Source organism: Globicephala melas, chromosome 11, assembly GCF_963455315.2.
Source record: "Globicephala melas chromosome 11, mGloMel1.2, whole genome shotgun sequence".
Lineage (NCBI taxonomy): Eukaryota > Metazoa > Chordata > Mammalia > Artiodactyla > Delphinidae > Globicephala > Globicephala melas.
Window position 1 is genome coordinate 40,898,430 of NC_083324.2, and position 21,757 is coordinate 40,920,186.

General features: G+C 43.7%; 1 protein-coding gene across 1 annotated transcript in view; it reads left to right on the top strand.

The window, feature by feature from the left end:
* LOC115846543 (serine protease 45-like) overlaps positions 1 to 21,757 on the top strand; it is a 61,818-nt gene that overhangs the window by 17,711 nt on the left and 22,350 nt on the right. Inside the window, exons 2-3 of the mRNA XM_060308467.1 lie at positions 8,003 to 8,162; positions 12,639 to 12,802. The gene's annotated coding sequence lies outside the window, so the exon portion shown is untranslated. The remainder of the gene's footprint in view (positions 1 to 8,002; positions 8,163 to 12,638; positions 12,803 to 21,757) is intronic.

Here is a 21,757-nt window from a genome sequence, read left to right on the forward strand (position 1 = left end):
CGACATCATCTCCAGTGAAACAGCGTTAGACCTGACACTTTATCAAACCAGTCCGCTTGGTGATTGTTGGGAGAGAGTGAGGAGGCATCACTATGTCCACATCTGACTCAGCTGTCTGGCTTGGGAGAAGGTCCCCTGCTGCCCAGTGTGGATGCATCTGTGAGTGTCCAGCCGCTGCCACACAAGCCCTCCTGGGGCAACTCAGTCTAGGAACCCCCTTCCCAGTGCTCCAGCGGCCACATCCAGGCTCACTGCAAGTTGTGTTGAGGCGTCAAGGAGTGCAGAGATTTCTGATGTCAACTGAATAAATGTTTGAAGAGTCGTGTGTGTGTTCTCTACTGGTCTGGGATCACTGAAGAGAACTTACATTTAGCTTAGGAAAGTGTTTGTGATCCTTTTTAAACCCTGGAGTGATGTGATGTGATGTGAGTTGACAGGTAGCTTTAGCAGTTGGGTCCTGCTGCTGTGTTCCTCATAGCCATTAGCATCTCTGCAGGGAACTTTGTGGATGAGTTTCCTAGCCAATGCATCTGGGAAGGAGGAAGTGAGAGAGACTGGAAGCAAGAGAGGGGTCAGGGCATTGGGCCCAAACATCAAGCCCTTTTTCTGTGTGTTTCTGCTGCTCCCCTTCTTGGTAAATAGAGTCTTGAGCACCAGACTGCCTTGGCCAGGCTATGGAGAACGACACTGAGACTCAGGGAGGGGACAGGTTGGGGTGCTTACTGTGTCTGTGCTGGCTTATTTCCTTCATTACCATATCGTCCCAAATTAGCTCTTTGTCATGATGCAGAGCACTTCACTTTTCCTTGATTTCTTTCGTGAAAGTTTGAGGTTGCCTTTTTTTAGGAGAGGATTAGCGCATTTTGCATATGGGAAGAGGTGCAAGTGAATAGTTAGGTGAATAAAAAAGTGGACTGGGGTAAAGCTTGATAATCCTCTCTTGTGGCACCTTTCATCCCCTTCCTTCTGGGCATATAGTGGATCAGAATAAAGAGTACATTTCCAACGTTCCCACGTATCTAAGTTTGGCAATAAGTTCTGGCCAATAAAGTATAAACAGAAATGTTGGGTATGAATTTTGGAAAATATCCTTAAAAGGAGAACAAGCCCTTCATCACCTTCTTCTTTCCTGGCTAGAATGTATACATGGTGACTGGAGCTTGCGCAGCTATCTTGGGACATGAGGAAGATGTTAAGGGTATGGAACAGAAATTCAGAAGGAGCTTGACTCCTTGGATTTTATAGGGCTGCCATCACAGCTCTTTATGCAAGAGAGAAATAAACTTCTCTTTTAATTAAGCCACCATCACCTTCAGTCTCACTTGCTCACAGAAAAACCTCAATCTAACTAATTCAGTTGATATTATCTGGAGCTTTATTTCTGGATTGTTAGGAATATAAGTTTTTAAAGTCATTTCTTATTTAGACTAAATTCTTCTTTATTCCTACTTGGCTGTATGCCATTGCTTCCTTCTCTATTCATATTTATTTATTTATTTATTTTTGTGGTACGCGGGCTTCTCACTGCTGTGGCCTCTCCCATTGCGGAGCACAGGCTCCAGACGCACAGGCTCAGCAGCCATGGGCCTAGCCGCTCCGCGGCATGTGGGATCTTCCCGGACTGGGGCATGAACCCGTGTCCCCTGCATCGGCAGGCGGACTCTCAACCACTGCGCCACCAGGGAAGCCCCTCTATTCATATTTTAAAATTGGTAAGGTTAAAACTTTATATTGATAAATGACTGTATTATCTCAATGCATTTCTGTATTATTTTCTTTATTGAGGTATAATTTATTCATAGTACAATGCACACATTGCACTGTACAATTTTATGAGTTTTAACAAATGTATACCCATGCTAACATCACCCAAATCGTGATAGAGAACATTTCCATCAATCCAGGGTGTTCCCTTATATTCCCTTCTATCATCCCCTCCCAGAGGCAACCTTTGTTCTGTTTACTGTCAGATTAGATTTGCAGGTTATTGCATCTCACATTAATGGAATCATACAGTAAGTGTTCTTTTGGGTCTACCTTCAACATAGGTAGGGAAAGTTTTTGTCTTCTTTTTTCTTTCAGTTTTATTGAGATATAATTGACATATAGCACTGTATAAGTTTAAGGGATACAGCATAATGATTTGACCTATATACATCATGAAATGATTACCACAGTAAGTTTGGTGAACATCCATCATCTCATATAAACACAAAATTAAGGAAATAGCAAAATAGTTTTCTTTGTGAGAACTCTTACGATTAGCTCTCAACAACTTTCACATATAGCATACAACAGTGTTAATTATACATATCATGTTGTACATTACATCCCTAGTACTTTATCTTTTTTCAAAAATGTATTTATTTTATTCATTTATTTATTTATTTTGGCTGTGTTGGGTCTTTGTTGCTGCGTGCGGGCTTTCTCTAGTTGTGGCGAGCGGGGGCTACTCTTCGTTGAGGTGCGCAGGCTTCTCATTGAGGTGGCTTCTCTTGTCTTGGAGCATGGGCTCTAGGCACGTGAGCTTCAGTAGTTGTGGCATGTGGGTTCAGTAGTTGTGGCTTGTGGGTTGTAGAGTGCAGGCTCAGTAGTTGTGGCACATGGGCTTAGTTACTCCACGGCATGTGGAATCTTTCTGGACCAGGGCTCGAACCGCTGTCCCCTGCATTGGCAGGCGGATTCTTAACCACTGTGCCACCAGGGGAGCTCGCTTATTTATCTTATAACTGGAAGTTTGTACCTTTTGACTGCCTTCATCGAATTCCACATATTGTTTTTGAGATTCATCCATGTTGTCATGTGTATCATCAGTTCATTCCTTTTTATTGCAGAATAGTTACCCATTATGTGAATTTTCCACAGTTTGTTTATTCTCCTGTTGATGGACATTTGGGTTGTTTCTCGTTTGGTGTTATTATGAATACAGCTGCTGATAAACATTCTAGTACAGGACTTATTGTGCCTATATGCTTTTGCTTCTATTGGGAATAAACCTAGGAGTGGAACTGCTGGTTCATAGAATAGATGTATGATTAACTTTATTAGAAATTTCCAAAGTTTTCCAAATTAGTTGTACCGTTTTATACTCCTACTAGCAATAAATGAGACTTCGACTTGATCCACATCCTCATCGGTAGTTGATGGGGATTCCCAGTTCTAATAGGTATGAAATGGTATCTCACCGAGGTTTTAATTTTGTATTTCCCTGTAACTAATGGTATCAAGCACCTTTTCATATACTAATGCTCATATGTATATCTTCTTTTGTGAATCATCTTTTCAATTCTTTTGCTCATTTTAAATCAAGATGCTTGTCTTTTTATTGCTGGGTTGTAAGTAGATTCTGATTAGAGTCCTAAGTCTGTGATGTGCTTTTTTCACTTTTTAACTTGAGGTTGCAAAATTTTTCTTCTATTTTTTCTCCTATGAGCCTTATAATTTTAGCTTTTACATTTAGGTCTATGGCCTACAGATTTTGGGGCGCAGAGTGAGATAGGGAACAAGGTGTAGTTTTCTCTATCTTTAATTTTTATCCAGTTCCATTTGTTGAAAATACATTTATTTTCACATTGATTTGCATTGGTACTTTGGTAAAAATTAATTGGCAGTATATATGTGCATCTTTCTGGACTCTATTCAGTTCCTTATCTATTTGTATATTCTTACGTCAACTTCACAGTGTCCTAGTTATTACAGCTTTGTAGTTAGTCTTGAAATTTGATAGTGTTATACCTCCAAATTTGTTCATGTTTTTCAATCTGGATCTTTTTTTGTAAAAATTGACAAGCTGATTCTAAAATATGTATGGAAAAGCAAAGGACCTAGAATAACTGAAATAAAGAACTACTGGATGTCAAGACTTAGTATAAAGGTATAGCAATCAAGACAGTGTGGTATTGGCATAAGGGCAGACATATATATCAGTGGAACAGGATAGAGAGTCCAGAAATAGATCCACATGTATATGGCCAGTTGATTTTAACAAAGGTGCCAAGATAATTCAACTGGAGATAGGGTAGTCTTTTTAGTAAATGATGCTGGAACAATGGGACATTTGTATACAAAAATAAAATAAAGTGACTCAATCCTTACCTTGCATTATTTAGAAAAAATACTCAAAATGGATTATAGAACTAAATGCCCTTGAGTAGGCAAAGATTCTTTATATAGGATGCAAAAAGCATGAACCATACAAGAAAAAAGAAAAAGGTTATATCAAAACGAAAGTCTTCTGTTCTTTGAAAGACACTGTTAAGAAAATGAAAATAAAAGCCACAGACTGGAAGAAAGTAGCAACAATGGCTACTCAAAGACTTATATATGAATGTTCATAGCGTCTTTATCCATAATAGCTTGAATCTAGAAACAACTCAAATGTTTGTCAGCAGATAAATGATAGCCACTGAAATACTACTTGGCAATCAAAAAGAATAAACTGCTGTTATACACAGGAACATGAATGAATTCAAAAACATTATGTTGAGTGAAAGAAGCCAGACCTGAAAGAGTACAATAAAGTGAAAAGACAAATCATGATTGTGAAATGATATTTGAAACACACATTACCAACAAAGGATTAGTATACATAAAAAAACTGAACAAAAAATACTTTAAAAGCAGCTCAAATGTAAAATTGAGTAGATGTTATAAACAAACATTTTATAGAAAGAAGGCACAAATGATAAGTAAAGATATGAAAATATACTCAACTTCAGGGAAATGCAAATTAAAACCATAAAAAGATTAATTTTATGCCCATCATGTGGGAAAAGCTAATAACTGTGGGAATAACTGTTGAGAAGAATGGGGATAATAGAAAGAGTCACACTGATAGTGGGAGTGTAATTTGGTAAAACTACTTTGAAAATTGGCATTATAAACTAAAAAATACAAATGAACATATTTACACATGAATCGTTGACATCGAAGGTCATAACTCAGAAGACACAGGTAATTCAAAAGACACACATTGAAACAGAGGACTCCTAATCAAAAGTGAAAATATACCATGAGTATGTATAGCAAACCAGTTGTTCTACTTTTTTGAAAGACTGGAATTGTTAAGAGTTAGCATTTCTCTCAGCTACACTCTTAACCCTCCTACATCTAACATCCTCAGCAGGTATTTAATAGTTTCTCCTTTCAGATCAGAATTCTTGATCACTTTAAAGGCCCAATGAGGTACCTCTCTCAATTTAGACTGGTAAGCAATCTTCCCAGTTAGGAGAACAATTTTGGACTTTCTTAATGCTGGTGGGGAACTGTCCCTCTCCACACATTAGTCCTTTGTGACTTCTTTGATGCAGGCGCTGTGTCTTCATTCGATGGCCTTTAAGATTCCTCCCGTAGGTCAACAACAGTATGAGCTTTAAAAGCTGCCTTAACTTTTCAGACACTTTTTACCTCCCTGCAGGTTTCCAGTTGCAAAGCAGAGAGAATTTTCAACTCAAAACTACCAAGCACTTATGTCTTAAGTAGCCAGAGTAGTAATGAGAAGGAAAGGATGAAGACTCCCAAACTCTCCAACCTTTTTCCTTGCCTACATTTCTAAGTGACTGCCTCTCTAAGAAGTCAGGATTCCCAGAGCAAGCAAGATAGGAAGAGGAGGGAGTCACCAAGGAGTCAGATTCCAACTCCATTACCAGATTTTTTAGGAATTTGTCAAAACCTGGGCTAACCCCAGGCTTCGAATTAAGCTTTTTTTTTTTTTTTTTTGCGGTACGCGGGCCTCTCACTGCCGTGGCCTCTCCCGTTGCGGAGCACAGGCTCCGGACGCGCAGGCTCAGCGGCCATGGCTCACGGGCCCAGCCACTCTGCGGCACGTGGGATCTTCCCAGACTGGGGCATGAACCCGCGTCCCCTGCATCGGCAGGCGGACTCTCAACCACTGTGCCACCAGGGAAGCCCTAAGCATTTTTTTAAAAAAACCAAAAAACTGAGGTGAACGTTTCAGGACACCAAGAGACCTAGAGATCAGTCTAAGCTTTCTGTTATCTATTTAAAAAAAGAAACTCAAAGTTATATTGTAGGGCAATGAAGAAATATCCAGTGTGGAGTTTGATTTCCCATTATAAACAGCTAGAAAACTAGATGGAGTAAAAGAAACGATTTTTCAGACATCAGGACAATAGGCAGCATTAGCACAGTGATCCTGGAGAGAAGGAAACGAGTGAGACAAACCGTGTAATTGTCCTGGATTCCCAAGCAGAGGCAATTTTCAGATGGCACAGGGAGAGAAACCCGAACAGAACATGATGGTATCACGAAGTTAAGGAGACAAGAGATTGGTGTTCAGGAAGGCTAGGTATCTGGAGTTTGCAGGTCAGAATACTGTAGAGAAGTGTTGGTAAACTATGGTTTATGGGCCAGTTCCAGACATAGCCTGTTTTTGTACTGACCTAAGGATGATTTACACCCTTTTTTTTTTTCCCGGTACGCGGGCCTCTCACTATTGTGGCCTCTCCTGTTGCGGAGCACAGGCTCCAGACGCACAGGCTCAGCGGCCATGGCTCACGGGCCCAACTGCTCTGCGGCATGTGGGATCTTCCCGGACCGGGGCACAAACTCGTGTCCCCTGCATCGGCAGGCAGACTCTCAACCACTGCGCCACCAGGGAAGCCCAGATTTACACACTTTTAAAAAGTTTAAAAAAAAGAATATGTGGCAGAGTCCATGTTGGCCTGCAAAGCCTAAAATATTTACTGTTAGTCTCTTTACAGAGAAAGTTTGCCAATCCCTGCTGGGTAGGATGGAGATATGCAGAGAAAGAACTCCAGAAACCTGCAGAACAATCCCCTTTAGTCTTTGGCTGAATACTGATCTGTACACACGTAGGTTAAATTTCCAGGAGGCTAGGCAAAAGAACAAAGAACATCTGCCAGGGAACTATAAGGTGAACCAGCCTCAGAGCCCACAAGGCACTAGGAAACATTCCAGTTTCATCCATCCAGAGGGCAGGGACTTCACTGTCTACTCAGGTTATCAGTAGAGACCCTGCAAGGCTCACACCTTAGTATTAAGGCTGAGGTAACCCTAGAGTAAAGGCACACTTAACAGAAGACAGCTGGGTTATCATTCTCTTCCAAAATGTATTTTTCTGGCTGAAGTATATGAAAAAACCTAGTCTCACATAAATATACAGCTGGAAAAGGGAGGAGTATTTTAATAAACTTTTCAAGTAATTGAGGATTTAAAAAAATCATTTTATAATACACCAAAACTTGACAAGTGGTAGTTTTTTGCAATGTGGAATATGAAACTTTTTGAACTTTTTGTACTTATTACATTAAAATCCATTGGTCTACCATTCACTCCAAATGGATCTTTTGAAGCTATGCATAATTTTGTAAATCATTGAAAAATATTGGTTCACTTAGTTATGCAGAGTTTCCAGATGTTGACACATTTCATTACACAGTATCAGAAAATCACATTCACTCATATTACCACTACTGTTGTCAGAAAAGTATTTAATTATCGAAAAGCTGTTGAGCACATGGTAGCAAATATAAATTTTCCAAAATTCAAATCCTCACCTCTAAGCTCAAATTTTATCATTGCCAACAAGTACTGTCAGTTGTTTTCTTCAAAGTTGCAGACTCTAACTTTATTTTTGAGAATATGTCTGCCAAATATGCGTCTAAATAACCTCAGTTTATTAGTCACTCTTGTGAAGGACCATGATGTCCCATGATGAAAGCAGCTAATTCAGCTCACAGCTCAGACAATTGTACAGCTTGCTTGAGTTAACATCCAACTTCTTTATACAGCAGCAGTGCTTTGTGCATAATTGTCATTTCATTACACAAAATCTTAAATGTGGATTAAAGGGTCAGTACTTAATAAAATTAATAATTTTTACTTCTCCATCAAGGACATTTGAAAAGTGAATCTGGACTGATTGATTCCAGGAGTGGGATATCACCCTTGTCATTATGCTACAATATGTAAGACTGTCTGGCTGGAAGACTCACTCTGTGTGTCTTCCTCTCCTTGCTAGCTTTGAAGAAGCAAGCTGCCATGAGTCCTACAGCCAAAGGAAACGAATTCAGGCAACCACTGATCGAGCTTGGAAGCAAACTCTTCTCTAGTCGAGTCTCCTGGTGGATGAGAACCCAGCCCTGGCTGACACCTTGATTGCAGCCTTACAGAAGACCCAGGTAAGCTGTACCTTGACTCCTGGCCCCCAGGAACTGTGAGATAATAAACGTCTGTTTCTTTTAAGCCCCTGAATTTGTGATTATTTGTTACAAAGCAGAGAAAACTAATACAGAGGCCATTCCCATATGTGATAAAGCCTCTAGCTTCTGTATAATGAAGTTCATGATAGTTCCGGTGAGTCTTTTAATCATGTACCTACTTTGCACCTTCCTGACCAAAAAGCAGGTCCTTATGTCTAAGGTGATGTTACTCAGGATTCCATGATGGTAAGTCAGACCTTCCATGAGTCCACTGATAGTGGTGTCAACAAAGGCATTATAGGCAGGCAATGCTAGCTATATATAGAATATATATGTGTATATATAACCCCTGAGTGTGTATATATAACCCCTGAATAACTAGCGCAACAGTAGTCTACTTTCAGCCGGCACCAAGATTTTGAGCCCATCTGTGAGCCAGGGCCAGGTTTTTTCTTCTTTCATCCGTTGGTCATAGGATACACCCTATCAGGCTATGGGTGTGAACTGATGGAGAATTGTTTCAATTCAATACAAATAAGTGACATGGGGGTCTAGGCCTTTTCTCTGCACAACTTACTTGTGTCTTCAAGATTGCCATGATCCAATCCCAAATGTATCACTTCCAGTGGGTCCTGAGTTGCCTTTTCCAACTGAGTTTACGACTTAGTGAATTTGGCTAAATTTCCATCTTATGATAGGAGGTGCTGGTCTCTTAGTCATTTAATGTCCCATGGTCTGGCATTTAGTTTCTTTTTAGGATTCAGTAGTGTGCCAGTAATTGCTTTTCAAAGGATATACAGTTTCTTTGCAGCAGAGAGTATGGTCGTGCTCCAGAACTGTAGGGATCTATACTGTGACTCTCTAATTAGGACATAGCAGACTCCTTACAGCATTTTAATTCACCACAGCAAACTCTAGCACCATAGGATTTGCCAGGTCATATAGACCTAGTGACATGGCTGCTTATATCACAGTCTGACTTTGTCTCTTGACGGAGAAACTGCAGAACATTGTGGCTACTTTTATGTATGTCATCTAGGTTAGTCTCCTTTTCTCAAGATTAAAAAATTTTATCCCATTCTTTTTTTGCGATGTAAGGTAATATAGTCACAGGTTCCAGGGATCAGAATGTGGATTTCTTTGGGAAGCCATTATTCTGTCTACTACAAGGTTGTTTCCAAATGTTGGCTCTCATGAATTTAGCCACTGTAAACATTTGTAAATGTATTTGTGTGTGTGTGTGTTTGTGCATGTGTGTGTGTACATAAATCTTTATTTCTCTGGGATAAATGCCCAGGAGTACAATTACTGAGTCATATAGTAATTGTATGTTTTGTTTTATAAGAAACTGTTGATCCGTTTTCCAAAGTGGCTGTAATATTTTATATTCCTACCACGGTGTATGAGTGATCCAATATCTCTGCATCTGTGTCATTATCGGTGTTGTCATTATTTTTAAATTTTAGCTAGCCTGTTAGATGTGTGGTGATATTTCACTGTGGTTTTAATTTGCATTCCACTAATGGCTCTTTTCACGTGGATGCTGATTTTTTAAAAGATGACGGTATCATTTCTAACTCAGTGGTTAGTAACGTTCAGCGCAACATTTATATTGAGGAATTAAAATTTTTACTGCCAACAAGAAGGGGAGGGAAACGCCGGTAAAGGCCTGATGCAGCCCTACAGGGAGTTCCGGGTACATCTCTGTGCGGCGGTGGCGCGGCTGCCACTCTCTGTGGCCAGCGCTCCGAGGCCCCGTCCGGTCCAGGCCCTGAACCTCAGATGACCCCACAGGCGCCGGGGACCAGTTTTCCCGCCCAGCCGTTTCCCGCCAACAGGAGGGCAGGCGCGGAGCCGCCGCGAGGGGCCGCTGCAGAGCGCGGAGGCGACCAGAGGTACCATGGCGTCCCGGGGCGTCCTCCGCAGCGGCGGCGGATCCCTGGGCCTCCTGGTCTGGCTCTTGGTCCTTCAACCTCGGCTCAGTGAGGCCCGGGCGGGCGGGGAGGGGGCGCAGGGCTGGTCGGCGCTGACCTCAGGCTCTCCACCCATCTCGCGGGGCGGCCGCGAGGACGCCAGGGCACGCCCGTGGAAGCTGCCTCCTCGAGGGCTTCCGGGAACTTCGGGGGCCACGGAATCCCGTATGACTGCAGCAGCCCCCGATTTGGTGGCGTTTACCCTAGGTGACTCTGATTCTTACAAGGCTCTGACACCTCCACATACACCAGCACCAGGAGGGACCAAACGACCACAGCTCTTTCCTTCAGGTGATGTTTCCGGGCCAAGCCCTGCGGCAGAGAACTGGCCTGGTCTGAGGGGCATGGGCCCCAGCCCTGGGGGAGGAGGCTCTCAGGGGGACACGAATTTTCCCTGGGGGGGTCTGAGTGGACCCAACCCTGTCCTTGAGATCTGAGAGGACATGACCGTTTTCTGAGGAGTCTTAGGGGATACAGACCTGCCCTGGGGGTCGGAGGGGACATGGCATTGCTCTGAGGGTTCTGAGACTTCTGAGGATTATCTGGCTCTGGTCGTGGTGGCGTCAGCGGCTTTACTTTCAGTCCTGTCCCTTCATTGACCTGCTCTTGTGTGTGGCCATTGGACTTCAAGGGTAGTTGGCGGAAGGCCGGCCCCAGAGAGGAAGTGGCCTTGGCAAGTCAGCCTGCAGATCAATGATAAACACATATGCGGAGGCTCCCTCATTGCCAGTTGGTGGGTGCTGACCACGGCTCACTGCGTATTTGGGTGAGTTTTCGGGGTTCCAGGCTTGGGCTTCTGGTCAGGCTGTGTGACCTGGAGCCAGTCCTGACCTCTTCCTGAGCTTCCTCTTCCTCATCTGAAAAAGAGGGTCACAGTCCCTGACTATAGCTCTTCAGGGTACAGTCAGAGGTAGGTGATGTTAGGGCCCTTGGTAGCCTGGAAAGTCAAAATGCAAAATCAAGTTCAAAACTACTTTTTTTTAACCCTGTGCTGAGTAGCCTTCAAGCCAAGTGGCAAGAAGCGGGGAGAGATGCAAGTTGGGAAACAGTGTGTGGGCAGAGACTTGTAAGAGGGAATATTTACGGGGAATAGAATGTAGCTGACCAATTTGGCTAGCTCAGTGGTCTCAAACTTTAGTGAGCATGGGAACACCTGCAGAGCTTGTTAAAACAATAATTGCCCATCCCCAACCGCAGAGTTTCTGATTCAGTAGGTCAGGAGTGGGACCTGAGAATTTGCATCTCTGACAAGCTCCCAGCTGACGTTGATGCTGCTCATCTGGGGACCAAACGTTGAGAATCACTGGATAGAGTGGCCAGGGGTCCAGGAAGGGATGTGGTCGGGAGGGAGGGAGGGAAGTGACCAATAAGTGGCTTTGGAGATAGGACCAGGCTGGGAAGAACCTAGAAGATGTGGAAGGGGAGTGTAGAGCCTCGAAGATCTCTCTGCAGCCATGTGGAATACACAGTGAAGATGGGAGACATACGCTTGATGCATACCTCCAAAATGGCAATCAAGGTCCCAGTCCGAGACATGGTTATCCACAAATATTTTAATCCTATTGGAACAGTGGGAAATGACGTTGCCCTTGCTCTGCTTGCCTTCCCTGTGAATTTCTCCTCGAACATCCAAACTGTGTGCCTCCCTGAAAAGGCTTTCATGGTCCAAGCTGGTACAGAGTGCTGGGTGACTGGCTGGGGAAAACTAGGTGAAAGAGGTGAGACTGTGAAGCAAGATGGCAGCAAACTCGGGCCAGGGAAGGGGCTGCCTGGTGCCCTCGTGTTGGCCTACAAGCTAAAGGGAGAGACAGGGAGGCAATTTTCTAGCAAGTGGGTAAGGGAGGAGGGTGGAGAAGATGCTGGTGGGAGTAATTTGATGGTTTTACAAATTTTTATTAGTATGTCAGGACCTGGGGCCTTGAGTGACAAGCAAAGTGGGTTCTCTCTAGGGTGGATTTAAACTCAGGAGGTGTTGATTTGTCTGCTAATCTGAGCTGTCCCAAACTGAAAGTACCTGCCTCGGTGGATAGGGAGCTTTCTGTGAGTGAGAAGAGTCCAGAGAACTCCTGGATGAAAACTGTGGAGCCTCCTATCCCTGGGGCGAGACTGGATTTGGTACCTTTGGGGCATTGCCTGTCTGAGATTCTGATCCCGCTCTAAACTAAAGATGCTTTTCTGAGGTACAGGACACCTGTCACTATTACTGATGATACTCAGAGTGACAGACACTTGGTTTTGACTTCTCAGGTTGCCTCTTCCTTTCCTGATCTGTTCTTTACCTGTCTTGGTTTTGATTCTTACCACTTCCTCTCACCATGTCAACTCTGGGCTTCATTTCCTCTAGTGTCAAATGGGGACAATATCCACTACCCTAAGAGGGCATCTGTGTGTGAACACACTGTATTGAGACCCAGAGTGGGTACCAGGGGCTCCTGTTTTGTCCCACTAGGCAGATCCACCTACTCCTAAATTCTCTCTACAGAACCATCACAAGCATCTACACTACTGCTTCAGGAGGCTGAGCTAAGCATTCTTCACTATGAGAGATGTAATGAGGTGCTCAAAGAAAACATGGAAGGTCGATTTGACATGGTCAAGAAGAGGGCTATCTGTGGTACCAGCCCCACAGGGAAGGATGCCTGCCAGGTCAGTTCATGGGCCCTTTGCTGCCTCTGCATTTTGGTTGTCCTCCCAGATGTTCCTCATCCACAAGCAGTAGGACCTACGTTATCCGGCAGCACCTCCATTCACCTGTCTTCAAGTTAAGAGGATTAAAGGGGACAAGCCACCAAGGCTCTGCCAGGCTGGCCTGACCTGATCCTTCAGTAGAGAGGATCTGATGCTGCCTAGAGGGAGACAGGGGAGGAGGGGAGATTCAGGCATGAAATACCAATAATACAAGTCAAGTGACAGGAAATGTATACAAGTAAGGACTTTATTCATTATTAATATCTCAGAGTACATACATTTTCTTTGAGAATATTCAATTTTTTGTATACAATTTATTGATGACATATACAAATTTTGTTTGTAAAATTTTTTCAACTCTCACGTGTCAGATTCATGGAAACCTAGGGCTGGTGGAGCCTTGGTGGAGCCTTAGTGGAGCCTGGGGAGCCCCATGCATTCCAATTTCCCAGCATCTTGCAGTGCATTGAGCCTGTTATGATGTTGATTCTCTTCCATCACTGTGTTTGTTTCTTTCTCTTTCTCTAGGGAGATTCTGGGGGTCCCCTGGTCTGTCAACTTAATGACTCATGGGTCCAGGTGGGGATAGTGAGCTGGGGCATTGGCTGTGGTCGCAGAGGGTATCCAGGAGTTTTTACAGAAGTGAGTTTCTACAAGGATTGGGTCGTTGCTAAAATCAGTCAGGCTTCTCATATAGACTCAGCAGGCTACTTCAGCCTAACGCTGTGTCTGGTGCTGCCTCTGGGCGTCCTGCCGACCCCGTGATCACCCTGGCCCACACCCCCTTCTGTTTCTGAGTCTCACACTAGCCCTGCCTCTGACCTCCCACTTCTACTCAATGCCCTTTCCTCAATTTTGTTTGATCCACTGACCCTGTGGAGATCCACAGGACAGAGTGGCAGCAAGAAAGGAACCCTGGAAGTTTCCCGGCCTGGTGCTCCAGGAACCTGTGTTGTCCACACCTATGCCTTGGCTGTGCTCTGCCTGCCGGGAAAAAGTGGGTGAAACTGGATGGCCAGTGACCTGCCAGGTGATGCTTCATGATGCTTCAGCCACATCTTGGAGAACACCTAGCAAAGAAGGGACATCATCACCGGTGAAACAGCGTTAGACCTGACACTTTATCAAACCAGTCCGCTTGGTGATTGTTGGGAGAGAGTGAGGAGGCATCACCATGTCCACATCTGACTCAGCTGTCTGGGTTGGCAGAAGGTCCCCTGCTGCCCAGTGCGGATGCATCTGAGTGTCCAGCCTCTGCCACACAAGCCCTCCTGGGGCAACTCAGTCTAGGAATCCCCTTCCCAGTGCTCCAGTGTCCACATTAAGGCTCAAGTTGTGTTGAGGCATTAAGGAGTGTGGAGATTTCAGATGTCAACTGAATAAATGCTTGGAGAGTCTCTTGTGTGTTCTGAAGCTCTGCTCTCCTGGCGGTTATGGGGTTGCACATAACATACTCTAGAGAACTAGTTTTCCACTTAGCCGAGGGAGCTTGCAAGGATTCCATTACTCTCTAGAAAGTGTGAGATGAGGAGCCTGACTATCTGGATAGAAGTCTGATGGATGTCTTAGGCAGTGGGTCCAGCGGCCTGTGCTCCTCTTGTAGGTATCAGCATCGCTATAACTGGGGGCATTGCAGTTGAGTCTGGCAGCCTCTGTAGACAAGAACAGGGGAACAAGAGGGCAGAGACTGGGGCATGGCCCACTCACACAGCCTCGTACCTCTCGTGCTGCCCCGTAACAGGAATGCCTGGAGGAGACCCCATGGGCTTGGTGTCAAGACACTTAGAGCCCAAAGAGCTGAGGTCCCACAGGGGAGGGTAGGAGGAAGGGCCTGGCTGTGTGTGTGTGTGTGTGTGTGTGTGTGTTGCTTCTTTGTCCCTATCAGTAGACCTAGTGTCCCATAGTCACCTGGACTGGTTGCTGATCTTCCCCCAGCCTCTGCCTCCTGCCCACCCATCCTTCCTTGGTCAGTGTTCAGGCTTCCAGATATCAGTGGACCTCAGAGAGCCATGTGTGATAGTCCCACGTGCTGCCTGAGGGAGGCTGGGGCAGGACACTCTGCTTTTCACGCCCCAGCTGGTTATAGTTAATCCTAGTAAAGTCTAGTACCGTCCTTTTACAGAAATGCACAGTTGGGCAGACTTGGAGGCCGGAGTTTGGCTACATACCACTCTCACGTGCAGCTTTCTTTCAGAACAAGCTACCTTGTTCTTTTCTGTGATGTTCTCTTGCTGAGAATGTCAGTATGGCTTCTCATTTCCCTTTCTCTTCCTCCTCACTGACCAAGACTCAGTATCAGCATTGAGTCCTCCCCAGAGCGTCTCCTGTGGACTACCCTGACCTGTGTAATGTGCTTTCTCTGGGCCCCCCTGACTCTGTTGGTCCTGGGCCGGTTCCTGTCTCTTGTTTCCACTGGGTGACATTTTGTACTCAAGGTTAAGAGACTCTGTGTCATCATTCTCTACCTTCCCCCCTCCAGCTCCAGGTTTGGGATAGAGCATGATTTCAGGAAATATTTGGTGAATGAGTGAATGAATGGAAAAGTGAATACTCACATCTCCTCTGTCACCTTACTCCTTTCTCTCAGGGCCCTCTCAGCTCATTGCTCTGGCCCCTTTTACTTTCCAGGTTGACTTGTCCAGGAGGGAAAATCCCACCTGGGAAGCAGGTGTTACAGCCCCTGCTGTAGGAGAAGTCCCAAGCTTTGGGAAGTTCATGGTGCTAGCGTGGGTGCACTTTGGTGTGCTGATACTTGAACGTGCTTTTTGTGGTGGGGGAAAGGATTTGAGTTCAAGCAGCTTAGATATTGAGAATTAGCCTCTGGCTCCCAGAAAAGTCAGGCCTGGCCTCTCAGAAGCCCGAACAGCAACCTCCAACTGAATGGTAGCCATTTTTATCCTCTCCGGCCAATATTTATGGAGTACTTTTTGTGAATGGGGCACTGGGCTGTGGCCGTAAAGATGTGGAGCTCAGGTGGGAGGGCAGAAGTGGTCATTAGGATGACCCTCTGGTGAGGGGCTTGGAGGCTGGGTAGAACTGCCCTCTGAAAGAGCTAGGTAACACAGGGAGAGGAGGAGGTCGAGAGGCAGGCAGTGCGTTCTAGTAAAAATACTGGCCTTCAAAGGACAAGGACACAAAGCCCAACAAAAAACGCTGGGGGTTTCAAGTCATAAGGAGTAGTGAGGCGTGCCAGTGTGAGTTTCTAATGCCCAAATTGTGGTTTGAAATATGATTTTCCACCCAAAGAAACCAGGGCTTCTTGGAGAACCAGCTTGAAAAATGTCCAGGTGTGGGCCAGGAAATGTATAAATTCAGCCTGAAATTTCTTGTCACACCAGATGGTGAGGAAGTGCTCCAAATGACTAGGATCGTGTCAAAAGGACTCAGGGGCTGATTGGTACAGGTACCCTGTAGTGAAGTGTGGCATTTCTGCTAAATCCCACTTGCAGAAAAGTCACACCTATTCCCCAGCATCTATGAATACCGACTCACAGCTACCTTGCTTGCAAAAACTCAGCTGCAGAAACAGATTCACTCAAGATGACACCCCTTCACAGGGAGTAGCCCATAGTAAATGACTGGCAAGCAGGGATAGGAAGGCCCAGCCTCTTTGCCTCCTTTTGGGATGACTTGGAAGGGCTTCTTTAGGGTCAGCTGAGACCGCAGTTGCAACTGCATGGCAGCTCAGCTTCTCCCATTGCCAAGTTCTGCCTCACATGCTCCCTGCCAGGTGTGAGTCCTCCCAAGAGCACTCCTCAACAAACCCTTGCATACAGGTCTCTCTCAGAGTCTGTTTCCAGGGAACCAATCTATGACACTTGGCCTGGCCAAGGTAAGACAGTCTGACTTTCAGTAAGTGTTTCTTACCTATTGCTGTGTGACAAACCACCCTAAGACCTGGTGGCCAAAATCACCAGGGTTTCTTGTGGTTGATATGTTCTATGAAGTAGCTCTGAGCACTGATTAGCTGACACTGAACAGTTGCTTCTCAGGGAAATGCAGGATTAGACTCCTGGGAACCTCTGATCACAACATTTTCATCAAGTGATCAATATGGAACCTTATTTTATGTTTCTTTTTGGTTAAAAACACCTTATTTAATGTACTCTGTTGATTCAGTATCATTGAACTCATGGCCAACAGCAGTGTAATTCATGCCTGTAAGAAGCAGACCTAACCCATCTGTTTTCTCTGCAACGCGCATCCCAGGCTGGAGTCCTCAGGAGCGCTAGACAGCACTCCAGCAATATGCGTGGGGCCTTTTTAAACAGTGAAATGACCAACAAAAAGCACAGAAGTGCAAAAATGTGGCACTGAATAGACTGGGAATAGGACATCTGTTTACAATATGAGAGCTGAAACGAGAAGGCGCAGCAACATCTTCTCTGACCTCAGCTGAGAAAATTGCTTGCATTGTTTCTACTGAGAAATGTCCTGTCGTTTTTATCTTCCTCCTCTTACTTTTTCGTTGGTTTTGAGCAATTTGATTACCTTATACTTTGGTCTCATTTTCTTCATATTTCTTTGTTTGGTGTTCATTGAGCTTATTGGGTCTCTGGAGTTACAGTTTTTATCAAATTTGGAAAATATTTGCCATTTTTCTTTAAATATTTTTGTCCCTTCTGCCCTGCAACACTTTGGAAGTCCAGTGACACATATATTAGGCCCCAGCTCACAATTCTCTGTTTTTTTATGCTCTCTTACCTGTATTTCATTTTGGATTTTTTTAAAAAAAAATTGTCATGTCTTTGAGTTCCCTAATCACTTCTTCTAAATGTTTATTATAGTGTTAATCCCATCATCAGTATATGTTTCTCATCTCACACATGGTAGTTTTCATATCTAGAGTTTGATTGGGCTCCTTTTACATCTTCAGTATGTCTACTTAATGTTTGAGTGTGTATGTATGACTGCAGTTCTAATGGCTGTTTTACTATTCTTGCCTGTGCATTTAACATTTGTGTCAGTTCTGGGTTAATTGTGATTGACTGATTATTCGCTTTATGGGTTGTATTTTCATGCTTCTTGAATGGTGGTTATTAGTGATTAGATAATCCTTTAGATAATCCTCTTAGATTAGATAATCCTCTAATCCTTTCAAGAGGTTGTTTCTCTGGCTTCAGGTATCTTCTTCTTTTTTTTTTTTTTGACGTCTTTATTGGAGTATAATTGCTTTACAATGTTGTGTTAGTTTCTGCTGTATAACAAAGTGAATCAGCTATATGTATACATATATCCCCATATCCCCTCCCTCTTGCGTCTCCCTCCCACCCTCTCTATCCCACCCCTCTAGGTGGTCACAAAGCACCAAGCTGATCTCCCTGTGCTATGCAGCTGCTTCCCACTAGCTATCTATTTTACATTTGGTAGTGTATATATGTCAATGCTACTCTCTCACTTTGTCCCAGCTTACCCTACCCCCTCCTGGTGTCCTCAAGTCCATCCTCTACGTCTGCATCTTTATTCCTGTCCTGCCCCTAGGTCCATCAAAACCATTTTTTTTTTTTTTTAGATTCCATATATATATGTGTTAGCATACGGCATTTGTTTTTCTCTTTCTGACTTACTTCACTCTGTATGACAGACTCTAGGTCCATCCACCTCACTACAAATAACTCAATTTCCTTTCTTTTTATGGCTAATATTCCATTGTATATATGTGCCCCATCTTCTTTATCCATTCACCTGTCGATGGACACTTAGGTTGCTTCCATGTCCTGGTTATTGTAAACAATGCTGCAGTGAACATTGCGGTACATGTCTCTTTTTGAATTATGATTTTCTCAAGGTATATGCCCAGCAGTGGGATTGCTGGGTCGTATGGTGGTTCTATTTTTATTTTTTTAAGGAACCTCCATACTGTTCTCCATAATGGCTGTATCAATTTACATTCCCACCAACAGTGCAAGAAGGTTCCCTTTTCTCCACGCCCTCTCCAGCATTTATTGTTTGTAGATTTTTTGATTATGGCCATTCTGACTGGTGTGAGGTGATACCTCACTGTGTTGGGTTTTTTTTTTTTTTAACATCTTTATTGGAGTATAATAGCTTTACAATGTTGTGTTAGTTTCTGCTGTATAACAAAGTGAATCAACTATATGTATACATATATCCTCATATCCCCTCCCTCTTGCATCTCCCTCTCACCCTCCCTATCCCACCCCTCTAGGTGGTCACAAAGCACCAAGCCAATCTCCGTGTGCTATGCAGCTGCTTCCCACTAGCTATCTATTTTACATTCAGTAGTGTATATATGTCAATGCTACTGTCTCACTTCATCCCAGCTTACCCTTCTCCCTCCCTGTGTCCTCAAGTCCATTCTCTACATCTGCATCTTTATTCCTGTCCTTGATTTGCATTTCTCTAATGATTAGTGATGTTGAGCATCCTTTCATGTGTTTGTTGCCATCTGTATGTCTTCTTTGGAAAAATGTCTATTTAGGTCTTCTGCCCATTTTTGGATTGGGTTGTTTATTTTTTTGATATTGAGCTGTATGAGCTGCTTGTATATTTTGGAGATTAATCCTTTGTCAGTTGCTTCATTTGCAAATATTTTCTCCCATTCTGAGGGATGTCTTTTCGTCTTGTTTATGGTTTCCTTTGCTGTGCAAAAGCTTTTAAGTTTCATTAGGTCCCATTTGTTAATTTTTGTTTTTATTTCCATTTCTCTAGGAGGTGGGTCAAAAAGGATCTTGCTGTGATTTATGTCACTGAGTGTTCTGCCTATGTTTTCCTCTAAGAGTTTTATAGTGTCTGGCCTTACATTTAGGTCTTTAATCCATTCTGAGTTTATTTTTGTGTACGATGTTAGGAAGTGTTCTAATTTCATTCTTTTACATGTAGCTGTCCAGTTTTCCCAGCACTGCTTATTGAAGAGGCTGTCCTTTCTCCATTGTATATTCTTGCCTCCTTTATCAAAGATGAGGTGACCATATGTGCATGGGTTTATCTCTGGGCTTTCTATCCTGTTCCATTGATCTATATTTCTGTTTTTGTGTCAGTACCATACTGTCTCTTTTTCTTCTTTTATATATTCTCTTTTTAAAAAAATTATTTAACTTATTTATTTTTGACTGCATTTGGTCTTCATTGCTGTGCATGGGCTTTCTCTAGTTGTGGCGAGCGGGGGCTACTCTTCGTTGCCGTGCACGGGCTTCTCGTTGAGGTGGCTTCTCTTGTTGTGGAGCACGGGCTCTAGGCACGCGGGCTTCAGTAGTTGTGGCACGCAGGCTCAGTAGTTGTGACTCACGGGCTTAGCTGCTCCGCGGCATGTGGAATCTTCCCAGACCAGGGCTTGAACCCATGTCCCCTGCATTGGCAGGCGGATTCTTAACCACTGCACCACCAGGGAAGTCCCCATACTGTCTTGATTACTGTAGCTTTGTAGTATAGTCTGAAGTCAGGGAGCCTGATTCCTCCAGCTCCATTTTTCTTTCTCCAGATCGCTTTGGCTATTCGGGGTCTTTTGTGTTTCCATACAAATTGTAAATTTTTCCGTTCTAGTTCTGTGAAAAATGCCATTGGTAGTTTGATAGCGATTGCGTTGTATCTGTAGATTGCTTTGGGTCGTATAGTCATTTTCACAATGTTGATTCTTCCAATCCAAGAACGTGGTATATCTCTCCATCTGTTTGTATCATCTTTAACTTCTTTCATCTGTGTCTTATAGTTTTCTGCATACAGGTCTTTTGTCTCCTTAGGTAGGTTTATTCCTAGGTATTTTATTCTTTTTGTTGCCATGGTAAATGGGAGTGTTTCCTTAATTTCTCTTTCAGTATTTTCATCATTAGTATATAGGAATGCAAGAGATTTCTGTGCATTAATTTTTTTTTTTTTTTTTTTTTGGCGGTATGCGGGCCTCTCACTGTTGTGGCCTCTCCCGTTGCGGAGCACAGGCTCTGGACGCGCAGGCCCAGTGGCCATGGCTCACGGGCCCAGCTGCGGTGTGGGATCTTCCCGGACCGGGGCACAAACCCGTGTCCTCTGCATCAGCAGGCGGACTCTCAACCACTGTGCCACCAGGGAAGCCCCTCTGCATTAGTTTTGTATCCTGCTAGTTTACCAAATTCATTGATTAGCTGTAGTAGTTTTCTGGTAGCATCTCTAGGATTCTCTATGTATAGTATCGTGTCATCTGCAAACAGTGACAGCTTTACTTGTTTTCTGATTTGGATTCCTTTTATTTCTTTTTCTTCTCAGATTACTGTGGCTAAAACTCCCAAAACTATGTTGAATAACAGTGGTGGGAGTGGACAGCCTTGTCTTGCTCCTGGTCTTATAGGAAATGGTTTCAGTTTTTCACCATTGAGAATGATGTTGGCTGTGGGTTTGTCATATATGGCCTTTATTATGTTGAGGTAAGTTCCCTCTATGCCTACTTTCTGGAGGGTTTTTATTATAAATAGGTGTTGAATTTTTTCAAAAGCTTTTTCTGCATCTATTGAGATGATCATATGGTTTTTCTCCTTTGATTTGTTAATATGGTTTATCACATTGTTTGATTTGTGTATATTGAAGAATCCTTGCATTCCTGGGATAAACCCCACTTGATCATGGTGTATGATCCTTTTAATATGCTGTTGGATTCTGTTTGGTAGTATTTTGTTGAGGATTTTTACATCTATGGTCATCAGTGATATTGGCCTGTAGTTTTCTTTCTTTGTGGCATCTTTGTCTGTCTTTGGTATCAGGGTGATGGTGGCCTCGTAGAATGAGTTTGGGAGTGTTCCTCCCTCTGCTCTGTTTTGGAAGAGTTTGAGAAGGATAGGTGTTAGCTGTTCTCTAACTGTTTGATAGTATTCATTCAGGTAGCTTCTTCGCATACATGTACTGATCAGTGCTCAGTCCAGCACTCAAGGGGGCACCTCCACTGATCTCTGGAGTTCTCTCTCTGTGTAACTTCCCACTCCTGTA